The sequence below is a fragment of the Aethalodelphis obliquidens genome, unplaced genomic scaffold, assembly GCF_003676395.1.
Source record: "Aethalodelphis obliquidens isolate GAN/ISIS:26980383/991018 unplaced genomic scaffold, ASM367639v1 scaffold4, whole genome shotgun sequence".
Lineage (NCBI taxonomy): Eukaryota > Metazoa > Chordata > Mammalia > Artiodactyla > Delphinidae > Aethalodelphis > Aethalodelphis obliquidens.
In genome coordinates, this window is record NW_020837948.1 from 47,192,461 (window position 1) to 47,208,379 (window position 15,919).

General features: G+C 36.0%; 1 long non-coding RNA gene across 10 annotated transcripts in view; it reads right to left on the reverse strand.

Moving 5' to 3' along the window:
- Positions 1–341: 341 nt before the first annotated feature.
- Positions 342–15,919, reverse strand: part of LOC113617353 (uncharacterized) — a 41,626-nt gene continuing 26,048 nt past the window's right edge. For 6 of the 10 annotated variants that reach the window (XR_003431617.1, XR_003431616.1, XR_003431609.1 and 3 more), the window contains one exon: positions 12,700–14,211. This is a non-coding gene — a long non-coding RNA (uncharacterized LOC113617353). Of the gene's footprint in view, positions 388–9,650; positions 10,740–12,699; positions 14,212–15,919 lie in introns of those variants that run through there. The other 4 variants (XR_003431614.1, XR_003431613.1, XR_003431618.1 and 1 more) reach the window with 4 other exon arrangements.

Consider the following 15,919-nt stretch of genomic DNA (forward strand, 5'->3'; position numbering starts at 1 on the left):
CCGGACCAGGGCTCAAACCTGTGTCCCCTGCATTGGCAGGCAGATTCTTGACCACTGTGCCTCCAGGGAAGTCGCGAAAATCAGTTCGTAAATGCTGTGCTATTTGTCACAAAATGGAAATGTTTTATTTATGTTACATCATTTTTATTTATTTATTTATTTATTTATTTATGGCTGTGTTCGGTCTTCGTTTCTGTGCGAGGGCTTTCTCTAGTTGTGGCGAGCGGGGGCTACTCTTCATCGCGGTGTGCGAGCCTCTCATTGTCGTGGCCTCTCTTGTTGCGGAGCACAGGCTCCAGACGCACAGGCTCAGTAGTTGTGGCTCACGAGCCTAGTTGCTCCGCGGCATGTGGGATCTTCCCAGACCAGGGCTCGAACCTGTGCCCCCTGAATTGGCAGAAAGATTCTCAACTACTGCGCCACCAGGGAAGCCCTATGTTACATCATTTTATTTACTTTAGCTATTCCTCAGTACAACCCTATGAGGAAGGTATTCTTATTATTCCCATTTTACATATGAAGAAACTGAAGCTTACAGAGGTTAATAATTTGCTGAAGGCCACATGAATAAGAGAAGCTAGGAATCACACCTGCTGTATCAACCTTCAGAGGTCAGGCTTTTAAGCAATGCATAATATTTATCTAGCCCTGGAGGTACTGAAAAATCTAATTAAGAGAGAAAGAAACAAAAAATGAGAGAATTTGGAACAAGTTAGTAAACAATTATACCCCATAGCATAAAACTGTTACATGGTAATAAGTCACTTTTCTAGTTCATAATCTGGACTATTATTTTAAAAAATTATATACACTGGGGAAGTAGAGCACATCTAACTATATCTTAAGAGAAGAAAAGTAACTGTAACCTCTAAATGTGGGTTTCCTCTGTAACTGAATAGCTGAAAGTTACCTTGATGTCAATTAATTAACAATTTATTTTATTTTATTTTAAATTTGTATTTTATTTATTTATTTGGCTGCATTGGGTCTTAGTTGCAGCACACAGGATCTTTGTTGTGGCATGCGGGGTCTTTCGTTGTGGTGCGTGGGCTCTTCTTTGCAGTGCGTGGGCTTCTCCCTAGTTGTGGTGTGCGGGCTCCAGAGCGCACAGGGTCAGTAATTGCGGCATGCGGGCTTAGTTGCCGCATGGCATGTGGGATTTTAGTTCCCTGACCAGGGATTGAACCTGCGTCCCCTGCATTGGAAGGCAGATTCTTAACCACTGGACCACCAGGGAAGTCCCAATAATTAATTTTAAATGCTACCATGAGTTTGCTCTCCTATATCCACTGAACCTTATTCTCTGTCTCCCCAGGGAATTGCCTTTCTCCTCCTAGTCTCACTGCTTTAGGTACCGCCCATCATTCAGATTAGCACTCATTCTCCTTCAGTTCATTAGAGATCCCATCCATTCAACTCTAATTACTAAGCAGATGATCCTCTATTAGATTCAATGTGACAGTCTTCAAGAGAGAACAAGAGTTGAAGTTACTACTCCTTCCTTAGTTTTTTTTCTTCTTTCTCATTCTTTTTATCTTAAGCTGACCCCTGGTAAACTCTATCTCATAGACCTTTGCTATTCTACACTCCAGAGAAAGCTTATCTGGAGAGAAAATCTATGCTCAGTACAAGAGTCCATACTCTTATGCCTTTGGATATCATCTGGCAACTGCATAGTCCACTTTCCTTATTTCCGTTCATCCAGTTCCTGAACTTGACTTGGAATGCCTTTTCCCTGACCATCTGCAGGTTCTCACCTCAGACTGCTCTTAGGCCATTATATTCTCTGTGATCTGTTTTTCCCCTGAGTCTCTCAGTTTAGTTTTCCTGTGTTTGCCTGGTTACATTTTAAATCAACTGAAAAAGAACCATATTCCGCTTTACTTCTGTTCATAACCCTGCATTGGTTTTCAGATTGTTGAACCTGGATTCTAGCTAATGAGAGATGCTCCAGGGGGAATCACACCTTTAAAGGAAAGTGCTTCTTAATTTTGGTATCAGTTTTATAGTTTTGTATAGGGTTAACCACTGGAGGAAAAAGAGATATTTTGAACCAGTAATCCCATTTTTACAAAAGAATTTATTTTATAATTTCCTAGGTAGGCAAAGTTACTTAAATAAAGTTAAGAATTGAAGACTAGACACCAAGTGTCCTGCTTCTCTTTTACTTTAAGGCAAATAATCCAGTTGCTGGATTCATTTTGGCATCACATCTGTGCAATAAGTATTGTATACACTGAACATGAAGTAGGGCATATGCTTAAAACAGGCTTTTTATACTTCAAACTGTAAAATTTGCAGCCAAAATAATGATAGAGAAAACAATGACAGGCATTAGTATCAAGCTTTGCTATTTTAAATATGTATCTACTTAAAATTACTATTCTGAGAGAGACCAATTAAAGTAAAATACAATCAAAAGTGAAAAGATAGTAGCATCTCTCTTTGAAGTGAAAAAAATTCCCTTGGTCCAACTAGGAAGTGCTGATTTGGAAAAATTGGTAGTTTGACACTGTGAAAGAAATAAAATTGTCATGAACAAAGGTGAAAAGGGATTGTATTTGTCAAGAAGAGGCTCCTACTGGATGAACTCTCTGAGGGCTGTGGCATGTCACATCTTGTCTTGGAGAGTTAATGACTGGTAATGTTGAAGGAATAGGTCTTTTGTCAGATCATTACAGCAGTCCTGGTTACAACTGCCTCAAGTGTAGTGACTGGTTCAAATAAGGGGCCAAAATACTTCATGTGAAACATGACTTAATCCAATCACCTTCTCTTGATTAGGAGAGGGAATCCAAGGCAGTTTTACCTAGAAAGCACTGAGGGTAAGTCCTAGGGCACGAACACAGGAGCTGCTTTTGGTCCTCAGGAAATGAGGGCTGAAGTTTGCTTGGTCTCTGATTCTGCCCATGTAGTACATTGCTACATGTACTACATGTGTAGTATATGTACAATGTGCAATATATTGTTCAGCCTTGCTCTATTATGACTATACTCTTATTGCTTAAGCATTCTGAAAGAATGAGAAGAAAAAATTAAACTGGTAAATTGAATGAGGCTGGATGAAAGGTGTTATTGCTCCTGAATTAAATGAAACATTTTATTGCTCCTTAGAAGAAAAGACAAGATCCCACACAGTTTAGGTAACTCAAGAATATCAGGAAGACACAGGGAAATTGTCCCTTTCCAAGATTACCAGAGGTTAAATTTAATGCCTGGGGATATTGAAGGAGCATTGGTTTTTCTCACCCAAACTGCATATCAGATATTGATGTGTATCTAGAGCTTGCTGACTAATGTTAACCTGGGCAGGACACAGAAAGGCTCCTATTGAAAAACAAACAAACAACCAAGAGACATCATTATGATGAAAAATAAATATACTTTTAAACCACACTTTAACAGTTAACTAAAAAAATATTTTCCTCTGGTTTAAAAAATATCTAAAAAGTTTTAAATGGGACAGTGCCTAGTGCGCTACCCAGCTCATGGTAGGTACTCAGCAGATGTTAGTGCTCTTTCATTCCCTTTAGTAAAAAAGAACTAATATCTTCATTTCAGTTATAAAGCAGTTCAATTACACAGATTTGGAAAATTCTAAAAAAACATGAAGGAGAAAACAAATCATCTTATAATTCCACTATCGAAAGGTGAACACTTAAAATATTGCTTATTCATTTTCTTACCAACATTCTAAATACTTCACAAACACAAAAATCACCTAGCAAGCTTTTCTTCGTGATTCCACCAACAGTAGATTTCAGAGCTAGCAGTGATCCATTCATATGCCTCTACTAGTTAATTATTTCAGGAAGCCATAGCTACAAACTGGTGGATGTCACTTAAACACCTAGATTCATCAGACACTGTGTAAGTGAGGGGCATTGTAACAGTTGTTATAAGCTTTAAAAATTAGCCTCCATCTCTGGCAAAAGGAGAGTAGCTACTATTGAGCAAACTGTTCCACAGGTAACAGTGATAAAATATGGACAGTATCTCAAAAACAACTATCTAAAGGCATGGGAATATGACCAAAAGTAATAAAAAACAGGAGTGAATCAGAAAAATTAATTGATAAAGTGAATGACACTTAGTGAACTTCCTGTTTTTATGGGGTTTTTGGCCATCTGGTGCCATGCTGGGTGACTAAAAACCAGATAAAAACTTGCAATCTTATAGGCCTAAAGAACTAATGTTCAGTTAGCCTAAAAATTGTGGATAAATAGACAAAGAAGAGCAAAAAGCTAATGGGACAAACAGAAAGCAAACAGTAAAGTGGTAAGAATAGAGACAGAATAATAGTTACATTAGATATACATTAGTTTAAAACTCCAGCTAAAAGGTAGAAAATTTCAGAATGGATAATAAAAAAGCAAGACCCAACTACATGTTCTGTAAAAAAAATAATTTACTTTAAATACATGGCTAGGTTGAAAGGAAAAAGATGGAACATTATATAAACCATGCAAACAATCAAAGAAGGCTGAAGTGGCTATGTTAATATCAGATGAAACAGACTTCAAGGCAAAGGAAATTAGCAAAGATAGGGATAATTCATAATAACAAAAGGATCAATTCACTAAGAAGACATAATAAAAGACCTTTAAAGCACATGAAGTAAAAATTGACAATTAAGTGAAGAAATAGACAAATCTAATCATGGAATATTTAACACCCCTCTCCCAGCAATTCACAGAACAGCCAGAAAAAAATCAGTAAAGATGTAGATCTGAATACTACCAATTTCCTTGACCTAACTGACATTTATAGAATACTATATACAACGACTGACAGAATATCCATTCTTTTCATGTGCACATGGTATGCTCACTGAAATAGATCATATGCTGAGCATATGATAAAACAAGTCTTAATAAATTTTAAAAGACTGAAGTCTTGAAAAGTATCTTCTGTAATCACAATGAAATTAAATTAAAAATCAATAATAATAAGATATATTTCCCCAAATGCAAATATTTAAAATTCACATTACATGTTTAATTAATCCAGTGGGTTAAAAATGGAAATCGCAATGGAAATTAGAAAATATTTCAAACTGAATGATACTGAAAATATAACATATCAAAATTTATGAGATGCAGCTAAAACAGTGCTGGGAGAAAGTTACAGTTCTAAATGCATATGTTAGAAAAGAAATTATAAAAGTGGTAACTTAAGTTTCCAAGTTAAAAAGTTAGACAAAGAAAAGCAAAGTAAACTCAAAATAAATGGGAAAAGAGAAATAATAAAAATAAGAACAGGAAGTAATGAAACAGGAAACTACAGAAAAAATTAACAAAGCCAAAAAAACAGCTCTTTGAAAAGATTAATAAAAGTGACTGATGAAGACAAAAAAAAAGAGAACACAAGTTATCAGTGTGAAGAATAAAAGAGGGTGTATCAGTACAGATCTTAAAGAATTAAATGGATAATAAGGAAATATGATGAATATCTTTATGCCAATGAATTCAACAATTTATATGACATAGACCAATTCTCTGAAAAATATAACTTACTCGACTGACAAAAAATGAAACAGAAAATCTGAATAGCGCTTTACTTGAAGAAATTGAATTTTTCACTGAGAAACCTTCTGACAGAGAAAGCTCTAGGCCCAGATGATTTTATTGGTGAGTGCTATCAAACACTTAAACAAATAACCCTTGTCAGGTACAAACTCTTTTAGGAAATGTACCAGGAGGGAACACTTCCTAAAAAAATAAAATAAATGGTAGCCATTTTTAAAGTAGAGCAATATAATTCTAAACTGAGAAAGCATTAAACATTTGAGCCTAAAACAAAGAAAGAAAATATCCGTCTTAGTCCATTTGAGCTGCTACAACAAAATATCACAAACTGGGGAGCTATAAACAACACAAATTTATTTCTCACAGTTCTGGGGGCTGGGAAATCCAAAATCAAGGTGCCAGGATGGTCACATTCTGATGAAGGCCTTTTTTGGCTCATAGCTGGTGACTTCTCTCTGTGTCCTCATGGAAGAGGGTAAGCAGCTGCATGGGGTCTCTTTGATAAAAACACTAATCCCATTCATGAGGATTCCACACTCATGACCTAAGCAACCTCCCCAAAACCCCATCTCCTAATACCATCATCTCTCGGCGTTAGGATTTCAACATACAGATTTCGGGGGGACCCGAACATTCAAACCATAGCAGTAACTTTTTCAGTTTACAGGTAAACAGCAGGAAAAGGTATAAGGAGAGTTAGCTGCATGGCTTAATGCTTTATGCTCTTGGTCCATCCATATTGTTGTAAATGACAAGATTTCATTTTTTATATGGTTGAGTAGTATTCCATTGTACAAATATACTACATCTTCTTTATCCATTCATCTATTGATGGGCACTTAGGTTGCTACAATATCTTGGCTAGTGTAAATAATGCTCCAAAGAACATTGGGGTGCATGAATCTTTTCTAATTAGTGTTTTTGTTTTCTTCAGAAAAATACCCAGAAGTGGAATTACTAGATCGTATGGTAGTTCCATTTTTAATTTTTTGAGGAATTGCCATAGTGTTTTCCATAGTGGTCATACCAATATATTCCCACCAATAGTACATGAGGGTTCCCTTTTCTCCACATCCTTGCCAACGTTTGTTATTTGTTGTCTTTTTGATAATAGCCATTCTCACATGTGTGATGTGATAATTCATTGTGGTTTTGATTTGCATTTCCCTGATGGTTAGTGATGTTGAGCATCTTTTCATGTGTCTGTTGTCCATCTGCATGTCTTCTTTGGAAAAATGTCTACTCAGGTCCTCTGCCCATTTTTGAATTAGGTTGCTTGCTTTTTTGATGTTGAGTTACATGAATTCTTTGTACATTTTGGATATTAACCCCTTATCAGATGTACTATTTGAAAATATCTTCTCCCATTCAGTAGGCTGCCTTTTTGTTTTGTTGATAGTTTCCTTCTCTGTGCAAATGCTTTTTAGTTTGATGTAGTCCCATTTGTTTTTTGCTTTAATTTCTCTTGCCTGAGAAGACAGATTAAAAAAAAACATTTTGCTATGCCTGATGTCAAAGAGCACTCTGCCAATGTTTTCTTCTAGAAGTTTTATGGTTTCAGGTCTTATATTTAAGCCTTTAATCTATTTGAGTTTATTTTTGTATATGGTGTGAGAAAGTAGTCCTGTTTGATTCTATTGCATGTAGCTGTCCTGTTTTCCCAACACCATTTATTGAAGAGGCTGTCTTTTCCCATTGTGTATTTGTGCCACCTTTGTCAAAGATTAACTGATAATAAAAGTGTGGGTTTATTTCTAGGCTCTCTATTCTGTTCCATTGATCGATGGGCCTGTTTTTATGCTAGTACCATACTGCTTTGGTTACTGTAGCTTTGTAGTATAGCTTGAAATCAGGAAGCATAATATCTCCAGTTTTCTTCTTTCTCAAGATTGTTTTGGCTAGTCAGGTCTTTTGTGTTTCCATACAAATTTTAGAATTTTTTGTTTTAGTTCTGTGAAAAATGCTATTGGTATTTTGATAGGGATTGTATTGAATCTGTAGATTGCTGGGGAGTATGGCCATTTTAACAATATTAATTCTTCCAATCTATGAGTATGACACATCTTTCCATTTGTTTGTGTCATCTTCAGTTTTCTTCATCAATGTCTTATAGTTTCCAAGTACAAGTCTTTTATGTCCTTGCTTAGATTTAGCCTAGGTATTTTATTCTTTTTGATGCAGTTGTAAATTGGATTGTTTTCTTAATCTCTCTTTCTGATAATTCATTGTTAGTGTATAGAAATGCAACAGATTTCTGTATATTAATTCTGTATCCTGCAACTTTACTGAATTCATTTATTAGTTCTAATAGTTTTTTGGTGGTATCTTTAGGATTTTCCATATATAGCATCACATCATGTCATCTGCAAACAATGACAGTTTTACTTCCTCTTTTCCAATTTGGATTCCTTTTATTTCTTTATCTTGTCTGATTGCTGTGACTATGACTGCCAGTACCATATTGAATAATATGATGAGAGTGGGCATCCTTGTCTTTTTCCTTATCTTAGAGAAAATACTTTCAGCTTTTCACTGTTGAGTATGATGTTAGTTGTGGGCTTATCATATATGACCTTTATTATGTTGATGTATGCTCCCTCTATACCCACTTTGTTGAGAGTTTTTATCCTTAATCGATGTTGGACTTTGTCAAAAGTTTTTTCTGCATCTATTGAGATGATCATATGATTTATATGCCTATCCTTTTAAAATCCTTAAAATATAAAATAGTTGAAAATATTTAAGTATTTTATTTGCTAAAATAATCATTTGATCACTTCTTGTTTCTTCTCTCAATTCCTCTCTGTTATACTTTTAAAGACAGATGGTATTGCATAGCTATGGATATTTGGGGGATTTGGACAGGGGGAGGTTGAGTTGAGAAAATCATTTAATTTGGATTTAGGGGAATATATTTAGGTGGTTCACTGTCAATTTGTGAACCGTTAACTTTTCTTCCATAGTGCCCCCAATGTAGGAAAGATATTAGGAATCCTGCTTCCAACTTTGCTGACTCACCTGGCAAAGCTAAAGAGCCTAGGGATGTATCATGATGTAAGTGTGTCCCATGGTACCCAGCACTGGAAGTTATGTAGACAGTGAGGGGGACAGAGGGATCAAGCATGAAAGATACACAGCTAGAATACAATTTGCTTCTATTAGCTTCCAATAATCGGAAATGCAAAATTATAAGAGAAAATGTAGGGAAAAAAGTATTATAGAAGTGTCCCAGACAGTTAATAAAAATATTGTTATTTTCTGGATTCTGTTATGTTTGTGGAACTATCATTTTTTAAAGATTTGTAAAATTTAAAAAATTATATTTTGTTCTGATTTCTTTTCTCATTCTAAATAAACATTCACTTTCTTACCCAATTTTTAAATTTAGAATTTCAAATTATTTTAAAGAGGATCCCCCAAATTGTATAAGCTTTGGACTGTACAAAAATTGGATCTTCCCCTATTTGAGTTGTAGGAGAAAGTGGGGGAGAAGGGCAGGGTCAGGGCAGGATACAGATGCTACTTAATTCTACACTTTAAGAGCAAATATATATAAAATGGAGGTTAAAATTTAAATATATAGGAGCAGAATACAAAATAAGACGTATACTTTCTAAACTACTAAAATAAGAAAAAAATCAAGCTTGATTAGTTCCACAAAAGGCAGAAAAGAAAAAAAAAGTAGTAAATAATATAAATAAAATGGCAGGAATAAATACAGTCACAATAAATATAAGTAACTTGAATCCCCCTAATAAAATAAAGTCTTAATCTAATTGGGCTTTAAAAAAAAATCCAGTCATATGCTTTTTAAAAGAGTAAAGGAAAATAGACTTTTAAATTATGTTGGAACAAACTCGTATCAGAACCACCTAGAAACTTAATATCAGAATCACCTAGAGAAGTCATTATATTAGAATCAGGGGGTGGACTTTGGGATAAAGGGCTTTCTCTATTCAGGACCCTAGAAAGTTAAGCAGAGTTGTTGGCATATCTGGGCACTGACACTTGTCATTGCTTCTGGAGAAAGAAATAGAGTACAGACGAACAGAATAGAAGGTACATTTATTTCTGCTCTTCACCATTTGCATTTTTGTACCTTTTTGAATTTAGTTTCTTCATTAATTTGTTTTGATTTTCTTACCAATTGAATGTATTGTTCACTCAAATAATACATTTAATAGAATAGTTAGGGGAAATCATCACACATTACGAATTATGTGATTTATGACAAAGGTGCAAGTCAGTGGAGGAAAGGATAATCTTTTGAATAAACTGTTATGGATCAATTGAATATTTATATGGAAAAAATTTAACCTGACCCCTTCCTCACATTATACATAATATTAACTCAAAATAGATCAAAGATCTAATGTAAAGGGTAAAACAATGAAACTTCTAGAAGAAAACATAGGGAAATACCTTCATGACCTTAAGATAGGCAATGTTTTCTTAAATACAAAAGCACAAACCATGAAAAAAGAGACTGATAAAATAGACTTCATTAAATTAAGAACTTTCATTTATCAAAAGACATTTTTAAGAGAATGAGAAAACGATACACAGAGTAGGAAAAGAAAAATATAAAATGACTATTGACAAAAAACTTACATCCAAGATATATAAGGCACCATTATAAATCAATAAGACAAAGAACTCAATTTTTTTGAAAAACGGGCAAAAGATTTGAATATGTATTTCATAAATCTAGATATCTAAATGATCAACAAGCATATGTAAAAAGATTCAGTATCATTATTTATGAGGGAAATGTAAATTAAAACCATAATCAGGTACCACTACATACTAAAATTTTCAGAATCAGATACTACTACTCTTGTACATTGCTGGTGGAGTGTAAATTGGGACAACTCCTTTGCTCCTACTGTTTCCATCTTCCCTATACCCACCAGCAAATTCTCATCCTGCCAAAAATTTCTTTGCTCATCACAAGGTGATAGATTTTTCTCACACATAGTTTTTCCTTTCCAGCTCAACTGGCAAATATTAAGCACATAATAATAGTTAATTGTATAAATCTGTACCAGCCTCCTTCCTTATCTATTCATCTTACCTTTACTTTTTGTATGTTCCTTGGCTCCTTGTTGCAAGACAAAGGGACCTGTGTTTCCTCACTTTTTAGTGGATGGGGTCTCAATCTGTCACATTCAGTTTAATAGGTAAACAGTTTATGCATTGATGAGTGAATTACTGGAGAGAGGACATATGGAGAGCTTCTCAGAAACAGAAAACTTAAAAATTTTGTCTTACTCTCAAGATGCTCAATATATACTAATTACTCTACAAGTAGGGAATGAATTTAGCATGATTATGGTCATAAAAAAGCTAATGACCAGGCTATTTAAGAAAGTTCAGTTGCTCTCACATTCTAGGCATGACTCTCCTGTTTTGTCTGTGTCATTTTCATTGTATCTCATCATATAGTAATATATTTTCTTTCTTCTATTGTAGATGCCCAGAGCAACAAATCAAAAAAGAAATCCACTTCTTTCCTCTCTTTCTCCTCACAGTCATCACACATTATAATCACTGTTTTCTATGGCCACAGATTTCCCTCTAGCTTCTCTTCAAACGTAACCTGTACTCTTCCAACCTTTTCTCTCCATAGCAGTCCTACAGTCAAATCAGAGTTTTCAGGAGTTAGTGTTACCTCTTGGTCTCAGTGCTTTCAAAATTCACTTTCAGGAAAAATAATTGATAGAGAATTCACTTTTTTCCACAGGTAACTGCTTTAAGGAATTACTGTTTAAAATGCAAACAAATGAATTTCTAATGGTGGAATTTTAAGTTCTGACAAGGTGGTAGAGGACTGGGGGTTGGTTTTTTAGGTTAGTAACCCCTCTAACCTTTCCTCTGTTCCTTATAACTATAACACATAATCTCTTTTCCAGTAAAGCTAGCTCTGTTTTCAACAGACTACAAAGTATAGCTATCTGATCTGCCCTTAGCCCCATGTATCTTTGATCTATTTTCTTTCAGAGGTATCGCCTTCTCAAAAAGCAAGGAGGAACTGGCAAGGAGTTGAAAAGAATTCTTTTTTTTTCCCCTCCCAAACGAAAATGACCTAAGTTGCAAGGACTGGGTGATCTCAGTTTCTCTGGAAAGTACAGTGTTGTTTTTCATGGTTGGTAGTAAACAAAGAACAGAACACATCATTTGCAATACTTACCTAAAACAACCCTTCAGTTTATGACCTATTGTCCAAATTAATGGCAGCTTACAAGAGACCTATCTGTAGGTGGGGACCCTGAATATAATAAAGTGCAAGCATTCACAACTTCTATAAGAAGCATTAGCAGCTAAACAAGATCCAACCATTGCTGCCTTTGCACTAAGCATGAACATTCCCACTATCAAGTAGGGAGACATCATTTCAACAGTTTATAACATATGGTGTTCAAAAGTTACAAACCTGTAGCTTTAACATTTTAAAGTCAGTGCCTCAAAGTATAGAAGGTCTATAATCCAAAGAGATCAATAATATTACATATTATGTTAATATCTTGCCATTATTTGAACTACAAGTAGGTAACCAATGCAAAAAACTCAGAGAGATGGTGGGCTCAATTCTTTTTGGTGCCCTAGTAAAAGACAGCTATAGAACTCTTTGAAATTCTCATTTAAGCACTGCTTTGTCTTTTTGTATAAATTGGAAATTACCAAAGAAACACCAGTGATAAGGGGGTTAATATTAGTATCCTTATACCTAAGTCAAAACTGGACAGCTCAAAAAGATTTATAAGCTCTGCCCTCAGTTTGTGTCTTTTACATAGCTTCTTGTTTTTACATAGACACTTGGAATTTGTTATCTGTAAGAAAAGAATGAACTTATCCAAGGAACTGGTAGCCATGGCCTAAGGAACTAGCATGACAAAATGACTAAGCATGTTAATAACAATAATAATAATAATTGCACTTGCCATACATAGCACTTAATGTGTTGGGAATGGCTTTAAGCCCTCAATGTATATTAACTCATTTATTCCCTGCAATACCCTATAAGGTAATTATTATTCCCAATTTACAGAGGACAAATCTAAAGATCAGTGAGGTAAAATCTTTTTAACATTACATAGTTAGGAACTGCCAGAATTTGAAGGTAGGCACTCTGGCTCTGAAGCAACATTTATACCCACCTGAGTTCATTCAATTAGTTAATCAGTTATTAAGTCTTTAATCAAATATTTATCAAATATGCAGTATGTTCTTGGGCTCCAGGGCATACATAAATGAGTTAAACTATATATGGTACCTGCTCTTAGAGAATGTATAGCAGTAAACACAAACATGAATCAAATAATTACACAAACAAATGTAAAATTGCAATGTGACAGGTACACAAAGGAGGGAATGTATGATGGGAATGTATGAGAGTCAGTCAGGGAGATTGGGGGAAGTTTTGCTGAAGAACTGACACATGCACTAGATATGAAGGATAGGCAGACTTGAACTAGACAGGAAAAGGAAGAGATTTCAAGGCAGAGGAAACACCACATACAAATTCTCTGTTGTGAGTAGGAACAGGAAAAGTACTAGTAATTGAAGGAAGGCCAGTGACGGGCAATCAAAGAGAGCAAGAGTGAGAAGAGTTCAAGACAACACTCAAAGGGTTGGCAGGACCAGATCGGGCAGGAGTTTGGTAGGCTATGTTAGGCTATGTCTTTGTCTTATGATCTTCTCTGAGTCCTAAAAGGTTTTAAATAAGGGCAGGGGTGGTGGTGGAATTACTTGAATAGATTTGTATTTTAAAAGGATCACTTTAACTTTAATATTGACGGTGGGATGGAAGAGGATCAATGGGTATGACTAGATGAGTGAGAAGGTTGTTATAGTGGTCCAGGGTGAGACATGAAGGTAGTCTGGACTGGACTGATGGTGGTGATAAAGAGAAATGGATAGAGCCAAGCTGTAGTAGGCAGAAAAATCAATAGGCCTGTCTTGCAAAATTAGCTAAGTCAATTTGGTCACGCACAACTATTTTGTTCTTTTTGACAGATAAAAGTAGCCACCAATTTTTGACATAAGTGAAGGGGGTGGTTCCTCTGACATAGCTTTTTTACTAAGTCACAGTGCAAGCAAGTATTAGACCAAATTCCGTCATATAAACAGACATTTTAAAAAGTAATTAACAAGGAGGCTTACACGCAACAGTTCATACAATCTCTTCTATAAGTTCAATTAAGTTCCAGCTCTCTGTCCTTTTATGTACTATGATGTATTAGATATCTATTGCTACATAACAAATTACCTCAAAACCTAGTGACTTAAAGTAACAATAAATATTTATTACCTCATAGTTTCTGTAGATTAGGGATAAATCAAATTGGCTGGGTAGTTTTTGTTCGGGGTCTCTCATGAGTCAAGATGTTGGCTGGGGCTGTTGTTACCCAAAGGCTTGACTAGGCCTGGAGAATCTACTTCTAAGATGAGTCGCTCACAAAGCTGGCAAGTTAGTTGACTACCAGCAGGAGACCTGAGTTCCTCCCCACATGGATCTCTCCGTAACAGCTTCACAGCATGGTGGCTGACTTCCTTCAGAATAGATAAACCAAGAGAGAAAAATGCAGGGTCTGCAATATCTTTTAAGACTTATCCTTGGATGGCACTGTCTTCATTTCCAGAATATCTTATTCACACGTCATCTCTATTCAGTGTGGGGGAACTACAGAAAGGGATAAATACTAAGAATCATTGGTATTAAGGGCATTAAGGATCAGTTTGAAGACTGGCTACCATCTATGACTACAACATGCATGAAAGGTTCACTTAAGGTAGAGGCAGTAATGTTTAGAGACAGGATTCAGGCAACCAGAGTCCAATGAAACAATAGCTGGATACAGGACATTTTAGGGATCAAATATTGGTACCTTTCCTAAAGATACAGATTACGGTGCTTGCTAGATTTTTATACCCTATTCAGCAAAAGTGGAATGTCTAAAATATATTAGCCAATCCATATAACTTGAACAACACTAATTTCACCAATGAAAACTGATTGCTAATATTTATTATGCTAATTAGCAAAATTCTGGTGTTGGTTGAGATAAGGATGACTAAAGCACTTGTCGTAGCTTCCTCTGGAGTGTGGCCTTATGGCTAAATATCAGCTGACCATACCTGGGAGTGTGAGCTCCTAATTAGGGCAAGCAACAGCACTTATGATGTAGCCTAAATTAACACACATATATATTCACACATAATATCACATTATCCATGCTCAATTTTTTTAAAGTAAATTAGAGACATCATAATGCCATCATGATTTAGAAGATGCAGCCCATGAAAAGAGTAACTATCTTGGCCAATGACAGTTACTGAATGGGACTGCTCATATTAGATAGAGTAACTTACAATGGAGATTACTGAATGGTCATTAGCAAAGCATTTCTGGGATTGGGGCATGTTGCAGAAAACACCTATATTGATTTTCATTTTTTTTTTTTTTTTTTTGGCAGTACGCGGGCCTCTCACTGTTGTGGCCTATCCCGTTGCGGAGCACAGGCTCCGGACACACAGGCTCAGCGGCCATGGCTCACGGGCCCAGCCACTCCGCGGCATGTGGGATCTTCCCAGACCGGGGCACAAACCCGTGTCCCCTGCATCGGCAGGTGGACTCTCAACCACTGTGCCACCAGAGAAGCCCTGATTTTCATTTTTGAAGGCAAAGCATTTAAGATTATATTATAGGGTTATTTTGGGAATTACATGAGTTAATAATTTCAGAGCACTTAAGACGTGCCTGGCACATAGTAAAATTGTCTGTAAATATGATAGTGATGATGGTGGTGGTGATCATCCAACAGATAGATAATGCCTCATCATGATTATCAGGTGTACTGGACACTGGGGTAGATTCCACTGACACCACATTCCTCTTCAGGACTTGTTTGCCCAGCTGCTGGGAATGCTGTGGCTCACAGCTGTCAAGATGTCAGCTCCATCCAGAAATTGCCTTACCCAAGGTCACACCTACTTCCTGGGAGCAGTCTTTATCCAATGACTGATCATTGATGGGTATACAAGGGCCCAGTACCCTTGTCTCAACTTGGAACACTTCTGAAGGGCCACCCTAGCTTCAGAGCCACGCTTAGGGTAGGGTTGGTTTAGGCTTTGTTATAACTATTTCACAGCCCGGCTTCTCCTCTATCCAATCCTGCATTTCACCACAAGTATTAATTCCAAGACAACCCCCTAATAAGTTTTCCTGCATGCAAATCTCTATCTCAGGGTCTGCTTCCCAGGGAACATGACTAGAAACATCAATGGTTATTTAATGAATTAAAATACTGCATAAACAAATGTATCCTTCTTTATTGGTTGGTAATGATTAGCACAGGGTGTAAGTTTGAGATATAGGTATATATAATTTA